General features: G+C 39.9%; 1 protein-coding gene across 3 annotated transcripts in view; it reads left to right on the top strand.

Annotated features, from left to right (window-relative positions):
- The window catches only part of LOC146833908 (coagulation factor XIII B chain-like), an 897,095-nt gene that overhangs the window by 634,577 nt on the left and 241,171 nt on the right, over nt 1-21,347 (top strand). The gene's annotated exons all lie outside the window — the stretch shown is intronic.

Raw genomic sequence — 21,347 nt, 5'->3', positions numbered from 1 at the left:
CGGAGATCCCACCAAGACTGCTGAGCCTCCGTCACAAGTGTGGAGGCTCTTTTGAATCGCTCCTAAATGTAGAGACCGAACCAACTTCAAACGAGGAAGTTAATGTCTTCGCCTAGAACTGGAAACCCTCACTTTGCACCTTCATGTACATTATGAATGCAGACAGATGCCTTGTTATCTAGTACTCCCTAACATGATTATTTGCTGGCATAGCTTAGGAAGTGAGATTCAGGGGTGTGAATTTAAATTTTCTCAACTAAAAAAAGCAATGGTCCTGAGGATGGAGGTGTGAGACTAAGGTTCAGGAAGGAGTGTCCTCATGAGGAACTGGGTCAGTACTGATTTGCATTAGGTGAGGCACAATGGGCAAAAACGATGACCTGGAAAGCTACGCTAAGCGATTGATAATGGTTAGACTATTTGCAAGAGTTTGTCCCATCACATTTTGGATATTTGATTGCCAGTATAAAGCTTGGAAACTTGGGACTGGCTCAACTTGCCAAGCCTACTAGTGCCAATGTTTGTGAATTCTACAAAGTACTAAATTTGCACCCGTTCAAGAGGTACTTCTAAGGGTGCTGATTTACTACTGTTTTGGTAAAATGGTCTCTACATACATTTAAGCATCCAATCCAAAAAAATGAACAAGTTAAAACCTCTCAGTTAAATGAGCACAATGAGAAAAACCAAAACAGACATAGCAAACCCGACTCAGAGCCCATCTACTACGTCAAGAATGTATTTATTTGTGGGCGGTCACATCCCAAACATCCCCCCCCCGAAGGTACTCTTGTGTCATTGTAAACTCACACTTCAAATGCTGGCGCCCTCCTGATTTTTAGGTCGAGCTCTGATCGACCTGTTATATCTGTTTTGTGGGGTTTGGCACACCCACCCATATCTACTGGTTACTATCTGTGGCACTCAGAAATGCTGCCTTCTTATTGGTGCATTTTTGTGAGAGTCCCTCCTTTGTATGTTTAGCTCTTTTTCCCTCAGAGAGCATTTTCATTGGCCATCACACATTACGGTGTGTGATGGCCTCTCCTCCCTCCTCCCATCTGGCTGTTGCATATCATGTGTTTTTTTTTGCAGTTTTATCTAGTTTCAATTACGGTGTTGATACAGCGCGAAACCAATACCTGATCAGAGATCAATACTCATCATAAATATACAACATAACCCATACACATTCACCCAAATACCTGATGCGCTGGGGTCAATTTATATAATACCTTCAGATTTCACCTTCTTTATAGATTTATAATTGACATCTCAGAATATAATTCTCACTTATACATCAACTTTCCTTCTACTTGGTGGATGGACCAATTAGTTGAAGATTTGATGGTAATGATATTACGCATCAAACTAATTATTCAATTAAGTTTTAAATAACCACAGACTCTCGGTGAGGTTAATAAAGTTTATCTCATAATTCTTTAAAGCTCAAAATGCTCAATGTATACGGCACAATTACAATGAAATTCATTAAAGGAGAGAAATCGTCATTAAATGCAGAGCAAAACTTTGTCATTCAACATACTGTAGTCACATAAAGGAGTGGATAGATTAAGAGACATAAGTTTCAGCAAAATATTATGCTAGAAACAATATTTATGACGGAGTGGATAGGTGAGGAGACAAACATTTCTGAAATAAAACACATTTGCAAGAAATTCTACAAGGACGAGTCAGAAGGATTCAAACCCAATGGATCTGTGGAAAACCACTCCCCTTGTCTAGGGAATGGTGGGGGTCCCCCGAATTAGGATCATGGAACAAAGAAATCAGGACCCAAGAGCAGGACACGGACAAGAAACAGCTAGGCCTCTCTGCAAACCTACGATCAGCGACGCATTCGCCCTTCTTCTCTTCTTCCATGCAAGACTAAAAACACGCCCCAGAAGGCACCCCAATTATACCCTAAAACCTACATGTCCATCCCGGGGAACAACCTTTACAACGCAACTTTTACAACGCACTACCTTTACAACGCATTTTTTACAACGCATAATCCATTACAACGCATGACATTACAACGCATGACACTACAACGCATTTTTAAAAACTACCTTTACAACGCATTCCATTACAACGCATACTACCATTACAACGCATACCATTACAACGCATAATATTACACTACACTATCCAACACTTACCCTACTGTTGCACCCCCTGGAGTTAGAATAGTAATTTTTACCCCTATACTATCCAACACTTACCCTACTGATGCACCCCCTGGAGTTAGAATAGTAATTTTTACCCCTATACTATCCAACACTTACCCTACTGATGCACCCCCTGGCGTTAGAATAGTAATTTTTACCCCTATACTATCCAACACTTACCCTACTGATGCACCCCCTGGAGTTAGAATAGTAATTTTTACCCCTATACTATCCAACACTTACCCTACTGATGCACCCCCTGGAGTTAGAATAGTAATTTTTACCCCTATACTATCCAACACTTACCCTACTGATGCACCCCCTGGAGTTAGAATAGTAATTTTTACCCCTATACTATCCAACACTTACCCTACTGATGCACCCCCTGGAGTTAGAATAGTAATTTTTACCCCTATACTATCCAACACTTACCCTACTGATGCACCCCCTGGAGTTAGAATAGTAATTTTTACCCCTATACTATCCAACACTTACCCTACTGATGCACCCCCTGGAGTTAGAATAGTAATTTTTACCCCTATACTATCCAACACTTACCCTACTGATGCACCCCCTGGAGTTAGAATAGTAATTTTTACCCCTACACTATCCAACACTTACCCTACTGTTGCACCCCCTGGAGTTAGAATAGTAATTTTTACCCCTATACTATCCAACACTTACCCTACTGTTGCACCCCCTGGAGTTAGAATAGTAATTTTTACCCCTATACTATCCAACACTTACCCTACTGTTGCACCCCCTGGAGTTAGAATAGTAATTTTTACCCCTATACTATCCAACACTTACCCTACTGTTGCACCCCCTGGAGTTAGAATAGTAATTTTTACCCCTATACTATCTAATACTTACCTTAAATGTAATTTAATATAATGCGTTGTAATGGTATGCGTTGTAAAGGTAGTATGCGTTGTAATGGCAATGCGTTGTAAAGGTATTTTTTAAAAATGCGTTGTAGTGTCATGCGTTGTAATGTCATGCGTTGTAATGGATTATGCGTTGTAAAAAATGCGTTGTAAGTGCATGCGTTGTAAAAGTGTGCGTTGTAACATCATACATCCGTCCATCCCACATTAGTTGCAACAATTGGCGTAATTCAGTAGCTGTTTGGTAGTCTCAGGAGGTGACTCTGGTCACACCATTGTGACTTCATTTAAATGTTAGGCATGTCATTGTTTTACATCCTTTCCCACAGCCCACTCTTGACTCTTGCTCACGTTTTTGTCATAAGATACATTTGAAATATTTTAATTCATGAATTTAGCAGTATCCGCAGAAGGAGCTTTCTGTCCCACGGTCGGTCTCGTCTTCTGACAAGCAGATGATGTGCTCTGTGGCTAGTGTCCTTCACCCTTTATTCTTCATTGCAGCACTCAGCACTTCTGTCTGCTCTGACAAGTCGGTTTCACTCCTCGTTCTGAGCCCTCCCAACTCAGCCAACTTTAGGAAAATGGACATTTATTCAGCTCACTATGGCCAAATGGAACAGAACATTCCTGGAGCCATCATAAAATACCTACCATACCGAGTGCCATCTTCATTTATTTACAACTCTGTATTCTTCTCTCTTTTTATGGCACTTTCATCTAACTCTTTCATCATGTCATAGTATTCTCCTTTCATCTCTTCTAGTTCTATCTCCTCTCTTTTTCTTTTCCTTGCTCTTCGTCTATTCATTGATTCTGTCACTTCATTTCTTCCACTCCTACTCTTTAAACATTTATATGTCATTGTTATCACTAAAGCTACTATTGCTACAGAAATATTTGGCATTATTTTTCCTAATAAACTGCTTCCAAAGATAGAAAACCATTTACCTACTGAAGAGAAACCCTTACCCAGTTTCTCCCAACCACCGTCAACCTCCAGTTGGGTCAAGTCTTCATGTAATTTCGTAATATTCTTAATATATCCCTCAATCCCTTTACTTTTATCAGGGATATAGGTACAGCAGTGTTGAATTTTCAAAATGCCACAGATTCCACACTCTTTTGCCAATAAGATATTGAGGGCAAGTCGATTTTGTAAAACCATTGATCTAATTGCAATAATTTCTGTATCAATCATTAAAAATCCACCAGCAGTATCTGTTGATAAACGATCAACCACTGTAGACAATTTTCGAATTTTCAGTGAATTCAGAACAACTCCAAAGTAATGTATCAGTGCACCAAAAATATCACCTATAATTTCTGAAAAACGAGCTCTTTTGTTACGTATTAGTCCTGGATTCATTTTACTTAATCTGTTATTGTTACTGTCTATATGGTAGACTTTAGGAAAGACAATTGCAAAATAACAACTACCATAACAATGTGCAGGCAGTCTGTAATAGGCTTTCCTACCACACACATAATAGACTCCTGGCAAAACAGGATCAGTTCCACCCTTCAATCCCCAACCTCCAGCAATTTAGAAAGTATGCTCACATTCACTATTGCCAATGAAATAATTGTTATAGTTAGTTTTAGTTCTAAGCAAACATATTTTTCCTTTTGGTGCCAGTCCAGGGACATTGCAGCGTATGTCTTGCCCTTCCCATGATTTCCTTCTCTAAAAGCCCATGGTGGAACCCGTGATTTCTGTTCTGCAGCCTTTCTTTGGAAACTCTCTCTTCTAATTTCCACCATTTTGATGAACACTTTCTCCTCAACCCTACAGGTTAGGTTATTTTTATAGGCATATTCTATATCTAAAGTTTTGGTAATATGAAAAAATTCACCCATGTATCGTGCATTCTTACTACTTAAAACCTTATTTAGCTCTTTTATAAACGGAATTTCTGAAAATACTAAATCTATATTAGAGTATTGGTATTCCAGTTTCCCTGTTACGTAGAACAGGCTGGTAAGGACACTGCAAGAAACACCATATGTTAAAGGTAGGTGATGATAGGTCACCCCCTCTGAGACAGACGAAGGTAATTGCATACACACATAACAATCACTCACAAGCATGGTGTTAGTGTATTCATATAACAATTTAGTAAAGACATTTATTGAGAAATCATTAATAGATTTATCTTGGTGGAAAATACTTCCATCCAGTTGTTCAATATTAGTATTCTGGTTTCCATTAGTTACACCATTCACTCTTTTACTTGTTACAATATTAGTACTGTTTCCGTTATTAATTATCATTAGAATAGGTACAATGACTGTTAATAATACCCATACAAGCATTAATAGAAAGACACTACATAAGCAAGCTTTAATACACCTACGTTTTAGACTTGAATTTTAATGTCAGTTACTTCTACTTCAACCATTTTGTATTCTACAAAAAATATATATAAAAATCTACGTAAATCTAAACCTATTAATTCTAATTCTATTTAAAAAAATTCTACAAAAATAATAGTGTAATCTTACACTTCAAGGCTTTCTTCTTTACCCCTTTACTTTTTATTCTCTTTCTTTGGGTTTTCTGAGTCTTTGAATTCGTCTTCTTCTGACATATGTTGCACCTTAATTTTCTTCAGTTCTTTTTAAGGCGGTCTCAAATTGCTTTCATCAACTTGTTTAGTATTGGAACTGTCTTTGTCTTCACTTGGATCTGAACTTTCAATTTCTTCTAAGATGATGTAAGTCCACTCAGGTGCTTTGTATTTCCTACTTGGGATTCTTACTTTCTTTGTCTTTCATGCTAACTCTTCTCCTGACTACTTGTTCAGTTTGACTTGAGACCACATTTATTTGCTCTGGTCTTTTCTTCAACCTTCTTCTCACAATTTTGTACTTTAATCTTTTCACTCCTCCTGGCCAATTATCACCTTTTCTTGGTTTCTTAGTTTGGACTACTTTTTCCCCTTCCGTATCTGGTTCACAAATTCTTTTACTTGGCCCTGCTTTTATTGGTTCTTCTGCTTCCTGATCTTCAGAAACTTCTGTTTTTGTTGTTTCGACAATAACTTCATTCACTTCAGGTTCAACTGTGATTTCACTTTCTTCTGGCTCAACAGTGATCTCGCTTTCACTTGGCTCAGCAGTGAATTCACTTTCTTCTGTTTCGACAGTAACTTCACTTCTTTCTGACACAGCAGCAGTCTCTTGAGACCCAGTATCTGATGCACACTTTACTTGACTTGTGCTCGGCTGTTCATCATCAGTTTGTTCGTCAGAGTCTGTCATTCTAGAATCTTCAGCTTCACACACTTCAACCACTGGTCTTTGAATTTGATTTACCAGTTGTGGCTCTTTTGGTTTTTCAAGTGGACTTGGGACTCGTCTGGTATGGCTCGAATGAATCCAATTTGGCAAACCAAAACACTTCACTGCCGTTGTCGTCACCAGAATGACTTGGTAGGTTCCTTTCCACCTGGGTTATAAACACGTTTTCCTCATGTGCTTCTTGATGAGAACCCACTCACCAGGACTCAGATCATGATGTTGATTCTGCTGTGTTGTAGTGGCATTTTCTCTAACCTGGTGAGACACAGAACGCACCAGATCAGCCAATCCTTTGCAATAATCAAGTACTAGATCATCAGATATATTCATCAGTTTGTTTGCTGGTATAAAGGCTTGTCTCATTGCTCTTCACATTAGGACTTCATGTGCACTCAATCATGTCTTTTTGTCAGGAATACTTCTCAGACTCATTAATGCAAGGGATAAAGCGTCAGGCCATTTCAGTGATGTGGATGCACACACTTTCCCTAACCAATATTTTATAGTGCCATTGATCTGCTCAACCACTCCAAATGCTTCAGGTAGATAGGCACAGTGCAGCTTCTATTCAATTTTTAATGCTGCACAAATCATCCGAATTACTGCATTGTTGAAATGTGTTCCCCTATCTGTCTCCAAAGTGACTGGAAATCCGAACCTTGAGATTCATTCTCTCAAGAGCAGTTTAGCTACAGTTAGGCTATCATTTCTGCTCGTGGGATAGGCTTCAAACAAACGAGAGAACAGGCAGACAATAACTAACATGTATTTCATTCCATTGCACGGGGGTGACTCAACAAAATCCAATTGGAGTCGGGTAAATTATCCTCCTGCCTTTCCAATTGTACCCCAGCTAACAACTGTCTTTTTGCCAAATGTGTTGCTGACAGGTGACACACCTCTGCCAAAGGCTCTCTGCAATGACCCTGAACTTTGGGTTATACCATGTCTTCTTGAAGAGTCTGATCATAGCTTTTCTTCCAATATGTGCAACTCCATGGTACACCCTGGCCATATGGAAAAGTAAAGAATCTGCCAAGACTGGTCTTTCATCAAAACAGACCCACAATTCGTCCTCAAATCTCTTTCTACAGCCTGTATTTCTCAATTTTTCCTTTTCCTCATTACATGCCTCTTCCTGCATCTGCCTAACTTCTTCCCAAATTTCAAATGTAGTGGTAAACATAAGATGGCATTCGGTATTTTCCCTCTCAATTGATCTATTGAGGGCCAATTTATTTTGGTCAGCGTATCAGTTGCCCTTCGTCACATAATCATCTCCTGACTTATGTGCGGCACATTTGACCACTGCAATTCTTTTGGGCAATTGCAAAGCATCCAATAATTCTTTAACAGTTTTGCCATTTCTGATAGGGGATCCTGAAAAAGTCAGAAATCCCCTTTGCATCCATAGCTGACCAAAGTCATGTACAATCCCAAAACCATATTGACTGTCAGTAAATATGGTTACTTTCAGACTTTTGGCAATATTGCATGCTCTAGTCAGAGCTATCAATTCAGCAATTTGAATGGAGTTCACTCCTTTTAAACAGGATGCTTCTAGAACCCCCGCTATGGTGCATACGGCATAGGCAGTACATAGTTCACCTCTCTCATCTCTCAAACATGTCCCATCCACAAATATCTCACAGTCTGATTCTTCCAATGGAACATCCTCCATTGCCTAGGTTTTGTCCACAGTTCTGTTGCATCTAGACAATCGTGATGCGCTTCCTCTCTCACTTCCTCACAGTGTGAATTTGGTAACAAGGTAGCCGGGTTCACGGTTGTGCACCTCACCACAGTCACATTCTCAGCACCCAGGATCACTCTTTCATATTTAGTCAGTTGACTAGAGGTCATATACTAGGTCCGGGTATGGGTCAAAAGAATTTCAACGGAATGTGGCACATACACCTTCACTGGATATCCCATCACAATCGCTTCAATCTGTTCCAGACTCACACAAGTGGCAGCTACTGCTTTCAAACTGCCTGGTAATGCTGCAGCCACCGAGTCCACAGTAGCAGAAAAATATGCTATTGGTCGACGTGCCATCCATGTTTTTGAGTTAGGACTGAAAGTGCACACCCATCTCTTTCACAGCAGTATAACGCAAACTCCTTTGCATAATCTGGCATTCCCAATGCAGGTGCTTGACAAAGACTGTTTCTTAGTTTATTGAACGCTTCCATTCCTTCATCATCCAAGACAATCGGATATTTCACATCCTTTCTCGTCAACCTCTGTAGAGGTTTTGCAATCAGTGAAAAACCACTGATCCACTTCCTACAGTATCCAACCATTCCCAAAAACATTCGTACTTCTTTTTGAGTTGTGGACAGTTTCATTTGTTTAATCACATTAATTCTTTCTGGTGTCACTTTTCTGACTCCTGTTTCTACTTTTGGTCCCAAGTACTGGACTTCCTGTTCTCAAAATTGTAACTTTGCAGGGAACATCTTATGTCCTCCTTCTGCCAAATGGTTCAGTAAGGCAACAGTGTCTGTCACACATGCCTCTCGGGTTGTTGATGCCACCAATAGGTCATCAATATACTGAACCAAGAATGAATTTCCTGGCATAACTAAAGTCTCTAGACATTTCTTCAAGATCTGATTAAAGATTGAGGGACTTTGGGTATACCCTTGAGGAACTCGACACCATGCCAAGACTCTGTCTCCGAACCGGAACACAAACAAGTACTGGCTTTCTGGGTGTAAAGTGATCGAGAAAAATACTTGACACAAATCAATTACTGTGTACCATTCAGCATCACAAGGAATATGATAAAGGATCACAGCTGGATTTGGCACTATTGGACAACAGGGTACCACAATTTTATGTTTTTTCCTCAAATCCTGCACTATTTTGTATTTTCCACTGGGCTTCTTTATTATTATAATAGGCAAATTACAAGGACTGCTCAGTATTTCTTTCAGAATCCCCTGTTCAATCATTTGATCAATCACAGGAGTAACTCCTGCAATTACTTCTAGACTCCTTTTGTACTGAGGTGTGTTTGGATATATGGCACCCTCTTTCACTGTCATCTGAATCAGATCTACATTTTTCATTAGGCCAATTTCCTTTCCCGTGAAATCACACACATCCGATCTTACTACACTTTTCAATTCTTCAGGCAGATTCTCTGCAGTGAGAAGTGAAAACAACTCATCCGCTTCTGTCCCTTGCTTTGCTAGCATCATTTTGAAGTCAACATCCTCATCAGGTGTCTGAAACGCAATACCATCCGGTGTACAGTAGATGGTGCAGTTCAATTTGCATAATAAATCCCTACCTAGGAGATTTACTGGACTTGAGTCACATACCACAAACCAATGCATGCCTCTGAAGTTTACAATATGAATTTATATTGGATTTGTGACTGGGGTTCTAATCTGCTTATTTGAGACTCCTACAACTTGGATAGGTTCTCCCAAGAGGGGTAGGTTTGGAATTTCTGCTGCTCTCATAGTAGAACGGGTAGCACCAGTGTCCACTAAAAAAGGTATTTATAATTTCCTTTCACCTTTCCATCAACAAATGGACCTGACTGATCTACCGCCAAAGATGCGCCAAGTATGCCCTTTTTCTCCCCCCTCAGGCACCGTCATTGATATGACTCTGAATCACTCTCATTGCAGTGCAACAAATATTGCGGAACCATTTGTACAGTTTGATTCTTACTGACTTGTTCACCTCCTTGATATCCAGTGTTCACACTGTACCTCTGCACTTGAGCATTCACATTATTTGTCATGGGAGCTTGTTGCACCTTTAACTGTGGAGTAGCTATCTGCTGCTGTTGATTTACACCCACCTCATTCCGCATCTGTGGAATAACATTTTGATTTACCCCATTAGTCTTTTGTGCAGATCTACACTCGTTCTTCCAATGTCCAACTTTTCCGCACGCATGACAAAGACATTTCTTTTTAGCTTCGTCTCTGCTCATTTTCCCTCTACCTCTACCTCCACTGGGTACCTGACCATTTTGATTTTGACCATTCATTTGATAACCTGCTTGCGAAATATTGTTTGACTCTTGCAGCTCTGCTACCTTCACTTGTGCCCACACCATTTTCTCTTTTAACTTGTTATGTTTAGTATCAATTTCGTCACTGCAATACTTTGCATACCTTAAGATCTCATCAACTGTTTTGCTCTGCAAGCAGATAAAATGCTGCCTTATCATATTGCTAATCTCTGGCCTTAATCCAAATACAAAACGGTACACAAAATGTCCCATGTCTTTATCTCCAATATTCTCAAGCCCACTGTACTGTGTGAATACCTGTAGCAACCTTTCATAGTAGGCATGTACTGATTCCTTTGGTTCTTGGATCGTTCTATCAATCTTAACCCAATCGGTTTCTTTTGGAGAAATATTCCCTTTCAAAAATGTGATTACCTGATTGTATTTTTTCATTACCTCCTCCGATGGAGCACCTGCTTTAGGATCTCTTGAATTTTCATCTTTTGGTCAATCGACAGTGATCTTACACTCTGTCCACAAATCTGCAGGAACGACAATCTCAAACAATCCATCCAAGTCTTTTAACAAAACTTTAGAAACTTTTATAAACCTATCCACCCGTTTGTACCATCCAACTGGTTTCTCCCTTAATCTGGGGAATTTATTCGTAAAAGACAATGTATCCTGTCTTGTCCAAGGGACATGAATATATCCACCACCTGGAACGTCTCTCATTGGACACACTCTCTCAACTGTTTCTGTTTCTTTCAGCGGAAACAGCTGCCTCTTCCTTCTTTTTTGTCCATCTATTTTTCCATCGATCTATATCTCCCATTTTTTCAAAATATTCATCAACTCTTTTATCTGCAATCTTTTCCCGGACACATTCAAAATCTCCAAATCTTTATCAGTAAAAGCCAATCTGTATGATTTCTGTAACACCTTTGACTTTTCTATGTCTACTCCATACTCACTAACAGCTTCTGAAATTTTCTCATGAAGATTCTTTGCTCTCCAAGTAATACTTTAACACAAAAACAAAAACTCATCATCACGGTAAATCCCTAATCTGTCAGGGCTTATTGTACCAACATTCATTTCTTCCAAATCTACTTTTAATTTACTTACATTTATACTCTGTGGTTGTGGTTTCAACTTTACCATTCCTTTTATCCACTCATTCAATTCCGCCGGAGAAGGACTTAATGAACTCCCTGCCATTGGTGTGACGTTCAGGCCCTATTTTCCTTGGGTCTAATTGTATTGCTCCTTTGGGGGTCTCGGTTATCATATCACCAACTGGAAGATCTAACAAGGTATTATTTGTATTAGCCTGTCCAACCTCATCTGCTACACTCATCACATTACTCCTGACACTATTCCTCGGAATTGTTAACGTATGCACATTTGACATATTCTGTTTTTTCTCCAAACAATGGAACTATCGAACCAATTGTCACTGGTACCGCCAATGCTTTTGCATTCAGGCTTAACTGATTTTTTTTCTGGACCTGTTCTACTCTCGCTTTATTTAATAACTTCTTCTCATTCTCTCGTACTACTCTAGCTATATCTGTATCTTGGGGAGTTAATGCGGTTTCCAATTGTGATGCACTTGGAGTTAATTTTCCTGAACTCTCTTCATATGGCGGAGGTCTTTTAGTTATAAGATCTTCTATCAACTCATCATCGGACCCATTCTGGCTATAGCCTACACTCGAAGGCTCTATGTTTTTCTTTTTCTCTTTACATTTGCCTCCTGTCTCCTTTTCTGCCATCAAAACTGGGTATAAACCTTCAGTTATCACAGCTCTCCTCCACCTTTTTATTCTATTTTCCCTTCTCTCAAAAGGGTATCTAGACATTATACATGTCCTGTCACCACGAAATTTCTCTCTATCAAAAGCTTCTAGTTCCCATTCCTCCAAGGCTTCGTACTGGGTAAGTCTGGAATTTGGCTCTAACGAATTAATTCGATTTCTCAAATTCTGTAAAATTCTCACACTAAATGAACCATGCAGTGGAAAAGCTATAACACCATAATCCTTCGTATATTCTACCCAATTCTCTAATCATGTACACGTATGGTATCCTCGCTCTAACATCATAAAAGAAGCAAGCGTTCCTGGAGGTGGAATAGGAATTCCATCTTTGGTCACTATCAGTTTATCCTTGTTTAAAAAAATCTTTGGGGCATATTTGCAACAGGCTGCGATAATTATCGCTGACCTTGTATACCGCATTTTTTTCTATCGCTGAAATATTTCGCCAGGCTGGCGTTGTATTAACAACGCTTAGCGCCATGGCGATTTATATTCCAGTGATAGCGCCCTTTTCCATGGAACATCGCTGGTTTACCAGCGATTTCCATGTAAAACGGCAATATGCTTGATGATACGACCCTGTGGTCGTATCACATGAATCGACCTCCCATGTTAGATATGCCTTAGTCAGAAATTTAACAGACGTTAAATTCCTGCGTTAAGGCATACTTAGCGTGATTAAAATAATTGCTTCCCCGCATTGTAAATATCGCGAAGCTGCCTTCGCGATATTTACCCATGTTGTTTCCACAGACACGCCTACTTTGCATCTCATTAGCAAAGCGAAGTTAGGCATGCTGGAAACGGGAGCAAAATCAGCAAAACACACGATAGCATGTCTTTGCTGATAAGGTGATAAAATTATCGCCGCTTTTCAGCCGAAAACGGCCGCAAAAGCGGCGATAATTTATTATCGCTGCATTGTTAATATGCCCCTTTATTTTCTTAAGCAACTTCATTTTCTAATCTTTTACGCTGATGTACTTCAGCAAAAACAAACAAGGAAATTCTTCCGTAAATCTGCTTATGCTATTCGTCAACTTTCGACCAATACCAGTGTGACACCAACCGTCCAATCACAGCTCACTACGTAAATTCTATCGCGACCAATACCAGCGCGGCTCACACCAATCCACCAATCAGAGCTCAGTACACACCCGCTGCCTGACCAATGCCAGCGCAGCCTTTCGGTGATGTCAGTATTACTCCTTCTACTGACCCTCCCTTCACAAAATATTATGGCAATCTTTTTCTGAGTTTTTCTTAGTCAATATTTCTGTTAGTAATAACACAAAACAATACTACTTTGTCTGTTCCACTAGTAAAGAGATAGTCTTCACTCTTTCCAAAGATATTTTCTCACACTGCAAGTAATAATAACGACCAGCGTTATATCACTTCTCTAACAAGCTCCGGGAAGACCTAGTACTCATCTAGGGATAAGGCCAAAGTTTCACAACAGGACTTTTTGGTGTGAAAAGAGGTCTTGTTTTGCCCCTGGGGATAAGGCTAGAGTTTCAGAAATGGACCCTTCGCTATTTTCGGACACTCTACTTGTATACAAAATTTTCCTAAATATAACACCTACAGCCCTGCATAGCTTTTCGGTATTATTTTCAACAGACAAAGTACTTCTGCAGTGTGATTTCTTTATCCACACTCTTCTTCTGCCTACTCCAGGCTAAATTTCATTCCTGGGATACCTCAGGTAACTCCGTTCCTGTACTTCTAGACAACATAGAACATGACACTAACTTTTCGTGTTAAGAACATATAATCAATAATCATTACCAAACTAATCGATAAGTAAACCATCCTCTGCTACCAGAAACTGATCCAGCGTGAAACCAATACCTGATCAGGGATCAATACTCATCATAAATATACAACATTGGCCCATACACAATCACCCAAATCCCTGATGCGCTGGGGTCAATTTATATAATGCCTTCAGATTTCAGTTTTTTGATAGATTCATAATTGACATCTCAGAAAATAATTCTAACCTATACATCAACTTTCCTTCTATTTGGTCGATGGACCAATTAGTTGAAGAATTGATGGTAATGATAGTACGCATCAAACTAATTATTCAATTCAGTTTTAAATAACGACAGACTCTCGGTGAGGTTAATGAAGTTTATCTCATAATTCTGTAAAGCTCAAAATGCTAAATGCTTACGGCACAATTACAAACAATGAAATTCATCAAAGGAGGGAAATCGTCATTAAATGCAATCAGAGTAAAACTTTGTCATTCAACATAAGGTAGTCACATAAAGGAGTGGATAGATTAAGAGACATAAGTTTCAGCAAAATATAATGCTAGAAACAATATTTATGACAGAGTGGATAGGTGAAGAGACAAAAGTTTCAGAAATAAAACACATTTGCAAGAAATTCTACAAGGACGAGTCAGAAGGATTCAAACCCAATGGATCTGTGGAAAACCACTCCCCTTGTCTAGGGAATGGTGGGGGCCCCTGAAATAGGATCAGGGAACAAAGAAATCAGGACCCAAGAGCAGGGTAGGGACAGGAAACAGCTAAGCCTCTCTGCAAACCGACGGTCAGCGACACATTCGCCCTTCTTCTCTTCCTCCCTGCAAGACTAAAAACATGCCCCAGAAGGCACCCCAATTATACCCTAAAAACTACATGTCTGTCTCACATTAGTTGCAACAATTGGCGTAATTCAGTATCTGATTGGTAGTCTCAGGAGTTGACTCTGTCACACCAGTGTAACTTCATTTAAATGTTAGGCATGTCATTGTTTTACATCCTTTCCCACAGCCCACTCTTGAGATAAGATACATTTTAAACATTTTAATGCATGAATTCAGCAGTATCCACAGAAGGAGCTTTCTGTCTTATGGTCGATCTTGTCTTCTGGCAAGCAGATGATACACTCTGTGGCTAGTGTCCTTCCCTCTTTATCCTTTCATTGCAGCACTCAGCACTTCTGTCTGCTCTGACAAGTCAGTTTCACTCCTTGTTCTAACCCCTCCCAACTCAGCCATCTTTAGGAAAATGGACGTTTATTCAGCTCACTATGGCAAAATGGAACAGAACATTCATTACTTATATGATAATGTATTTTTCACTGTTTATCACCCACCTTTGCACTATTTTGCCTGTTAAATGGTCACCTAGCAGAAGAATAAGGCAAAAGCGGCATTATCTATTAGATTTATACCAACATGCACTATGCAGCTTAGTCATGCTTTATTTTTTGATTCTTCCAAAACACAATGTAAATACGGGTTTTTGGTTCTTTCATGCAATTTCACACATTAATGCATGCATGCACAAAGCAGTTTCCCCTTGTGTTTATGCAAGGTGCACATTAGTTTTCTATTACTACTTACTGTTAGTATGTATTATGGGGGTGTCCAATCCGAGCAGGTCTCGTTCTGAGAAATCCTGCTCCATCAGTGTCAAATTTTTTTTTTTTAACTTGTGCTTTCAGTTTCATGGCGAGTGCGCTGCTTTCTATATATGCGGCTTACTGTATTTACCTTAAAGTATTTTTTTTTATAAAGCTCCCCATACCACGCTTTCACTTAAATATGCTCCTCTTCCCCCGGTGCACAGACAACGCGCGAAGGGGGTGCCGGGTTAATTCAAGAAATCTGCTGGTGCCATTTTTGTTATTATTGTCCCAGGAGCCGTGTCCGAAGGACAGAGCAGCCTGTGTGTGTTCGGAGGGAGTAGGAGCGTGCTCTGACAGCGTGTCACGTTTAGGTGAGGACTTTTCACGAAGCTGGCAAGCATATGAAGACATTCTTTCACAGGAAAAGTAGAATAATTTAGTCTTTCTTATGGATGGATTTGAACTCTCGGACATTTGGGATATAGATCACTTTCCCATCTACAAGAAGCCTGTGTCAGGTTTCTCGCAAATTCTCTTCAAATGCATCAGAAATATGACTATCTTCATTTAGTTACTCTTTGCAGATTTGTTAACTCGTCCATGCCCTAAACGTGCTGCACATGCATTGATTCTTTGTGTGTGTGTTTGTAGCCTTCCCTGTGTATTTTTTCCAATGTGATATAATGCCTGTCTTCCACCAGCCCAGAGCGCTGATTCCTTCCTCTAGCTCACTCAGCAACGAACCTCAGGGTGCAGCAATTCACAAAGTACCGAATTAGGGTTGCTACTTTATTTATTAACAAAAACTTCGCATTGTCAAGTGCATATTTATAGATAAATGTTGCTCTCTGCTGATGTCGGCAGAATTTCCAAAAGGGCGAAATTCTTTGTGTATTCTTTATAACTGCTATGGAAAAGAAGAGTGGCTCTGTGGGCAAAAAAAACCAAGAAAACTAAACCCAAGTTTGTTACTTTTAAAAGCACATTGACAAGGGCTCTGTAACTACCTTAATGCTCATTCCATTCAAGTAACAACATTGCCTGGGTGCTGACAGTGCACATGAAAACTACTTTCCCAGCAAAGAAGTAGCCTGTGTGTAGTGCTTGGCTGCAGTGTCCTCCTGGCACTTTAGTTTAGCTGGCAGTTAGTTTCCACACACTGCTTCTCCTGCTGAAGAACTTGCTTTCACGCAGTCAGGAGCCAGCCACAATAATCAACCAAATGCAATTACCACTAAGGTCATATGTAGTTCGGCCTCTGGTAGTGCTGGATACAGCACACATATTCCTTAATCCTTGAATCCCTCACTGTGCAGAATGAGGAATATGTATCCTGCAGAGTATCTATCTGCACTCTTACTGTGTTTCATAATCCTCGGCAGGTCGATAAAAAACCAAAGAAACAGGCAAGGCTGGACTGGGGAACCAAAAACAGCCCTGGGAAAAATCCCCTCCCTTCCTCTAAGGATGTTGATTCACATGTATGCTAGGGGTGGGGAAAGTAACATCAAGTGCCCTTTTCACCCCTTGCAGATGACATGCCAGGAAGTGACATCAAACGAACTTTGCCCCTGTTGACATCCCAGAAGGTTGATTTCCGTGATCTTTGACTCTTGGCATTACTGGAAGCAAAGTACATGAAGTTAAACGTTCTGCAATAACTGAGCATAAGAAAAGGGATACTGATGTAGATACATGTGTATTTTATTTTTGTAATCAGTGGCTGTTATACATGTCCTGTCACCACGAAATTTCTCTCTATCAAAAGCTTCTAGTTCCCATTCCTCCAAGGCTTCGTACTGGGTAAGTCTGGAATTTGGCTCTAACGAATTAATTCGATTTCTCAAATTCTGTAAAATTCTCACACTAAATGAACCATGCAGTGGAAAAGCTATAACACCATAATCCTTCGTATATTCTACCCAATTCTCTAATCATGTACACGTATGGTATCCTCGCTCTAACATCATAAAAGAAGCAAGCGTTCCTGGAGGTGGAATAGGAATTCCATCTTTGGTCACTATCAGTTTATCCTTGTTTAAAAAAATCTTTGGGGCATATTTGCAACAGGCTGCGATAATTATCGCTGACCTTGTATACCGCATTTTTTTCTATCGCTGAAATATTTCGCCAGGCTGGCGTTGTATTAACAACGCTTAGCGCCATGGCGATTTATATTCCAGTGATAGCGCCCTTTTCCATGGAACATCGCTGGTTTACCAGCGATTTCCATGTAAAACGGCAATATGCTTGATGATACGACCCTGTGGTCGTATCACATGAATCGACCTCCCATGTTAGATATGCCTTAGTCAGAAATTTAACAGACGTTAAATTCCTGCGTTAAGGCATACTTAGCGTGATTAAAATAATTGCTTCCCCGCATTGTAAATATCGCGAAGCTGCCTTCGCGATATTTACCCATGTTGTTTCCACAGACACGCCTACTTTGCATCTCATTAGCAAAGCGAAGTTAGGCATGCTGGAAACGGGAGCAAAATCAGCAAAACACACGATAGCATGTCTTTGCTGATAAGGTGATAAAATTATCGCCGCTTTTCAGCCGAAAACGGCCGCAAAAGCGGCGATAATTTATTATCGCTGCATTGTTAATATGCCCCTTTATTTTCTTAAGCAACTTCATTTTCTAATCTTTTACGCTGATGTACTTCAGCAAAAACAAACAAGGAAATTCTTCCGTAAATCTGCTTATGCTATTCGTCAACTTTCGACCAATACCAGTGTGACACCAATCGTCCAATCACAGCTCACTACGTAAATTCTATCGCGACCAATACCAGCGCGGCTCACACCAATCCACCAATCAGAGCTCAGTACACACCCGCTGCCTGACCAATGCCAGCGCAGCCTTTCGGTGATGTCAGTATTACTCCTTCTACTGACCCTCCCTTCACAAAATATTATGGCAATCTTTTTCTGAGTTTTTCTTAGTCAATATTTCTGTTAGTAATAACACAAAACAATACTACTTTGTCTGTTCCACTAGTAAAGAGATAGTCTTCACTCTTTCCAAAGATATTTTCTCACACTGCAAGTAATAATAACGACCAGCGTTATATCACTTCTCTAACAAGCTCCGGGAAGACCTAGTACTCATCTAGGGATAAGGCCAAAGTTTCACAACAGGACTTTTTGGTGTGAAAAGAGGTCTTGTTTTGCCCCTGGGGATAAGGCTAGAGTTTCAGAAATGGACCCTTCGCTATTTTCGGACACTCTACTTGTATACAAAATTTTCCTAAATATAACACCTACAGCCCTGCATAGCTTTTCGGTATTATTTTCAACAGACAAAGTACTTCTGCAGTGTGATTTCTTTATCCACACTCTTCTTCTGCCTACTCCAGGCTAAATTTCATTCCTGGGATACCTCAGGTAACTCCGTTCCTGTACTTCTAGACAACATAGAACATGACACTAACTTTTCGTGTTAAGAACATATAATCAATAATCATTACCAAACTAATCGATAAGTAAACCATCCTCTGCTACCAGAAACTGATCCAGCGTGAAACCAATACCTGATCAGGGATCAATACTCATCATAAATATACAACATTGGCCCATACACAATCACCCAAATCCCTGATGCGCTGGGGTCAATTTATATAATGCCTTCAGATTTCAGTTTTTTGATTGATTCATAATTGACATCTCAGAAAATAATTCTAACCTATACATCAACTTTCCTTCTATTTGGTCGATGGACCAATTAGTTGAAGAATTGATGGTAATGATAGTACGCATCAAACTAATTATTCAATTCAGTTTTAAATAACGACAGACTCTCGGTGAGGTTAATGAAGTTTATCTCATAATTCTGTAAAGCTCAAAATGCTAAATGCTTACGGCACAATTACAAACAATGAAATTCATCAAAGGAGGGAAATCGTCATTAAATGCAATCAGAGTAAAACTTTGTCATTCAACATAAGGTAGTCACATAAAGGAGTGGATAGATTAAGAGACATAAGTTTCAGCAAAATATAATGCTAGAAACAATATTTATGACAGAGTGGATAGGTGAAGAGACAAAAGTTTCAGAAATAAAACACATTTGCAAGAAATTCTACAAGGACGAGTCAGAAGGATTCAAACCCAATGGATCTGTGGAAAACCACTCCCCTTGTCTAGGGAATGGTGGGGGCCCCTGAAATAGGATCAGGGAACAAAGAAATCAGGACCCAAGAGCAGGGTAGGGACAGGAAACAGCCAAGCCTCTCTGCAAACCGACGGTCAGCGACACATTCGCCCTTCTTCTCTTCCTCCCTGCAAGACTAAAAACATGCCCCAGAAGGCACCCCAATTATACCCTAAAAACTACATGTCTGTCTCACATTAGTTGCAACAATTGGCGTAATTCAGTATCTGATTGGTAGTCTCAGGAGTTGACTCTGTCACACCAGTGTAACTTCATTTAAATGTTAGGCATGTCATTGTTTTACATCCTTTCCCACAGCCCACTCTTGAGATAAGATACATTTTAAACATTTTAATGCATGAATTCAGCAGTATCCACAGAAGGAGCTTTCTGTCTTATGGTCGATCTTGTCTTCTGGCAAGCAGATGATACACTCTGTGGCTAGTGTCCTTCACTCTTTATCCTTTCATTGCAGCACTCAGCACTTCTGTCTGCTCTGACAAGTCAGTTTCACTCCTTGTTCTAACCCCTCCCAACTCAGCCCTCTTTAGGAAAATGGACGTTTATTCAGCTCACTATGGCAAAATGGAACAGAACATTCATTACTTATATGATAATGTATTTTTCACTGTTTATCACCCACCTTTGCACTATTTTGCCTGTTAAATGGTCACCTAGCAGAAGAATAAGGCAAAAGCGGCATTATCTATTAGATTTATAGCAACATGCACTATGCAGCTTAGTCATGCTTTATTTTTTGATTCTTCCAAAACACAATGTAAATACGGGTTTTTGGTTCTTTCATGCAATTTCACACATTAATGCATGCATGCACAAAGCAGTTTCCCCTTGTGTTTATGCAAGGTGCACATTAGTTTTCTATTACTACTTACCGTTAGTATGTATTATGGGGGTGTCCAATCCGAGCAGGTCTCGTTCTGAGAAATCCTGCTCCATCAGTGTCAAATTTTTTTTTTTTAACTTGTGCTTTCAGTTTCATGGCGAGTGCGCTGCTTTCTATATATGCGGCTTACTGTATTTACCTTAAAGTATTTTTTTTTTATAAAGCTCCCCATACCACGCTTTCACTTAAATATGCTCCCCTTCCCCCGGTGCACAGACAACGCGCGAAGGGGGTGCCGGGTTAATTCAAGAAATCTGCTGGTGCCATTTTTGTTATTATTGTCCCAGGAGCCGTGTCCGAAGGACAGAGCAGCCTGTGTGTGTTCGGAGGGGGTAGGAGCGTGCTCTGACAGCGTGTCACGTTTAGGTGAGGACTTTTCACGAAGCTGGCAAGCATATGAAGACATTCTTTCACAGGAAAAGTAGAATAATTTAGTCTTTCTTATGGATGGATTTGAACTCTCGGACATTTGGGATATAGATCACTTTCCCATCTACAAGAAGCCTGTGTCAGGTTTCTCGCAAATTCTCTTCAAATGCATCAGAAATATGACTATCTTCATTTAGTTACTCTTTGCAGATTTGTTAACTCGTCCATGCCCTAAACGTGCTGCACATGCATTGATTCTTTGTGTGTGTGTTTGTAGCCTTCCCTGTGTATTTTTTCCAATGTGATATAATGCCTGTCTTCCACCAGCCCAGAGCGCTGATTCCTTCCTCTAGCTCACTCAGCAACGAACCTCAGGG

The sequence above is a fragment of the Triturus cristatus genome, chromosome 4_2 (genome assembly GCF_964204655.1).
Source record: "Triturus cristatus chromosome 4_2, aTriCri1.1, whole genome shotgun sequence".
NCBI classification, from domain to species: domain Eukaryota; kingdom Metazoa; phylum Chordata; class Amphibia; order Caudata; family Salamandridae; genus Triturus; species Triturus cristatus.
The sequence above is the reverse complement of the archived record's forward strand: the minus strand, read 5'-3'. Positions and strand labels throughout refer to the sequence as shown.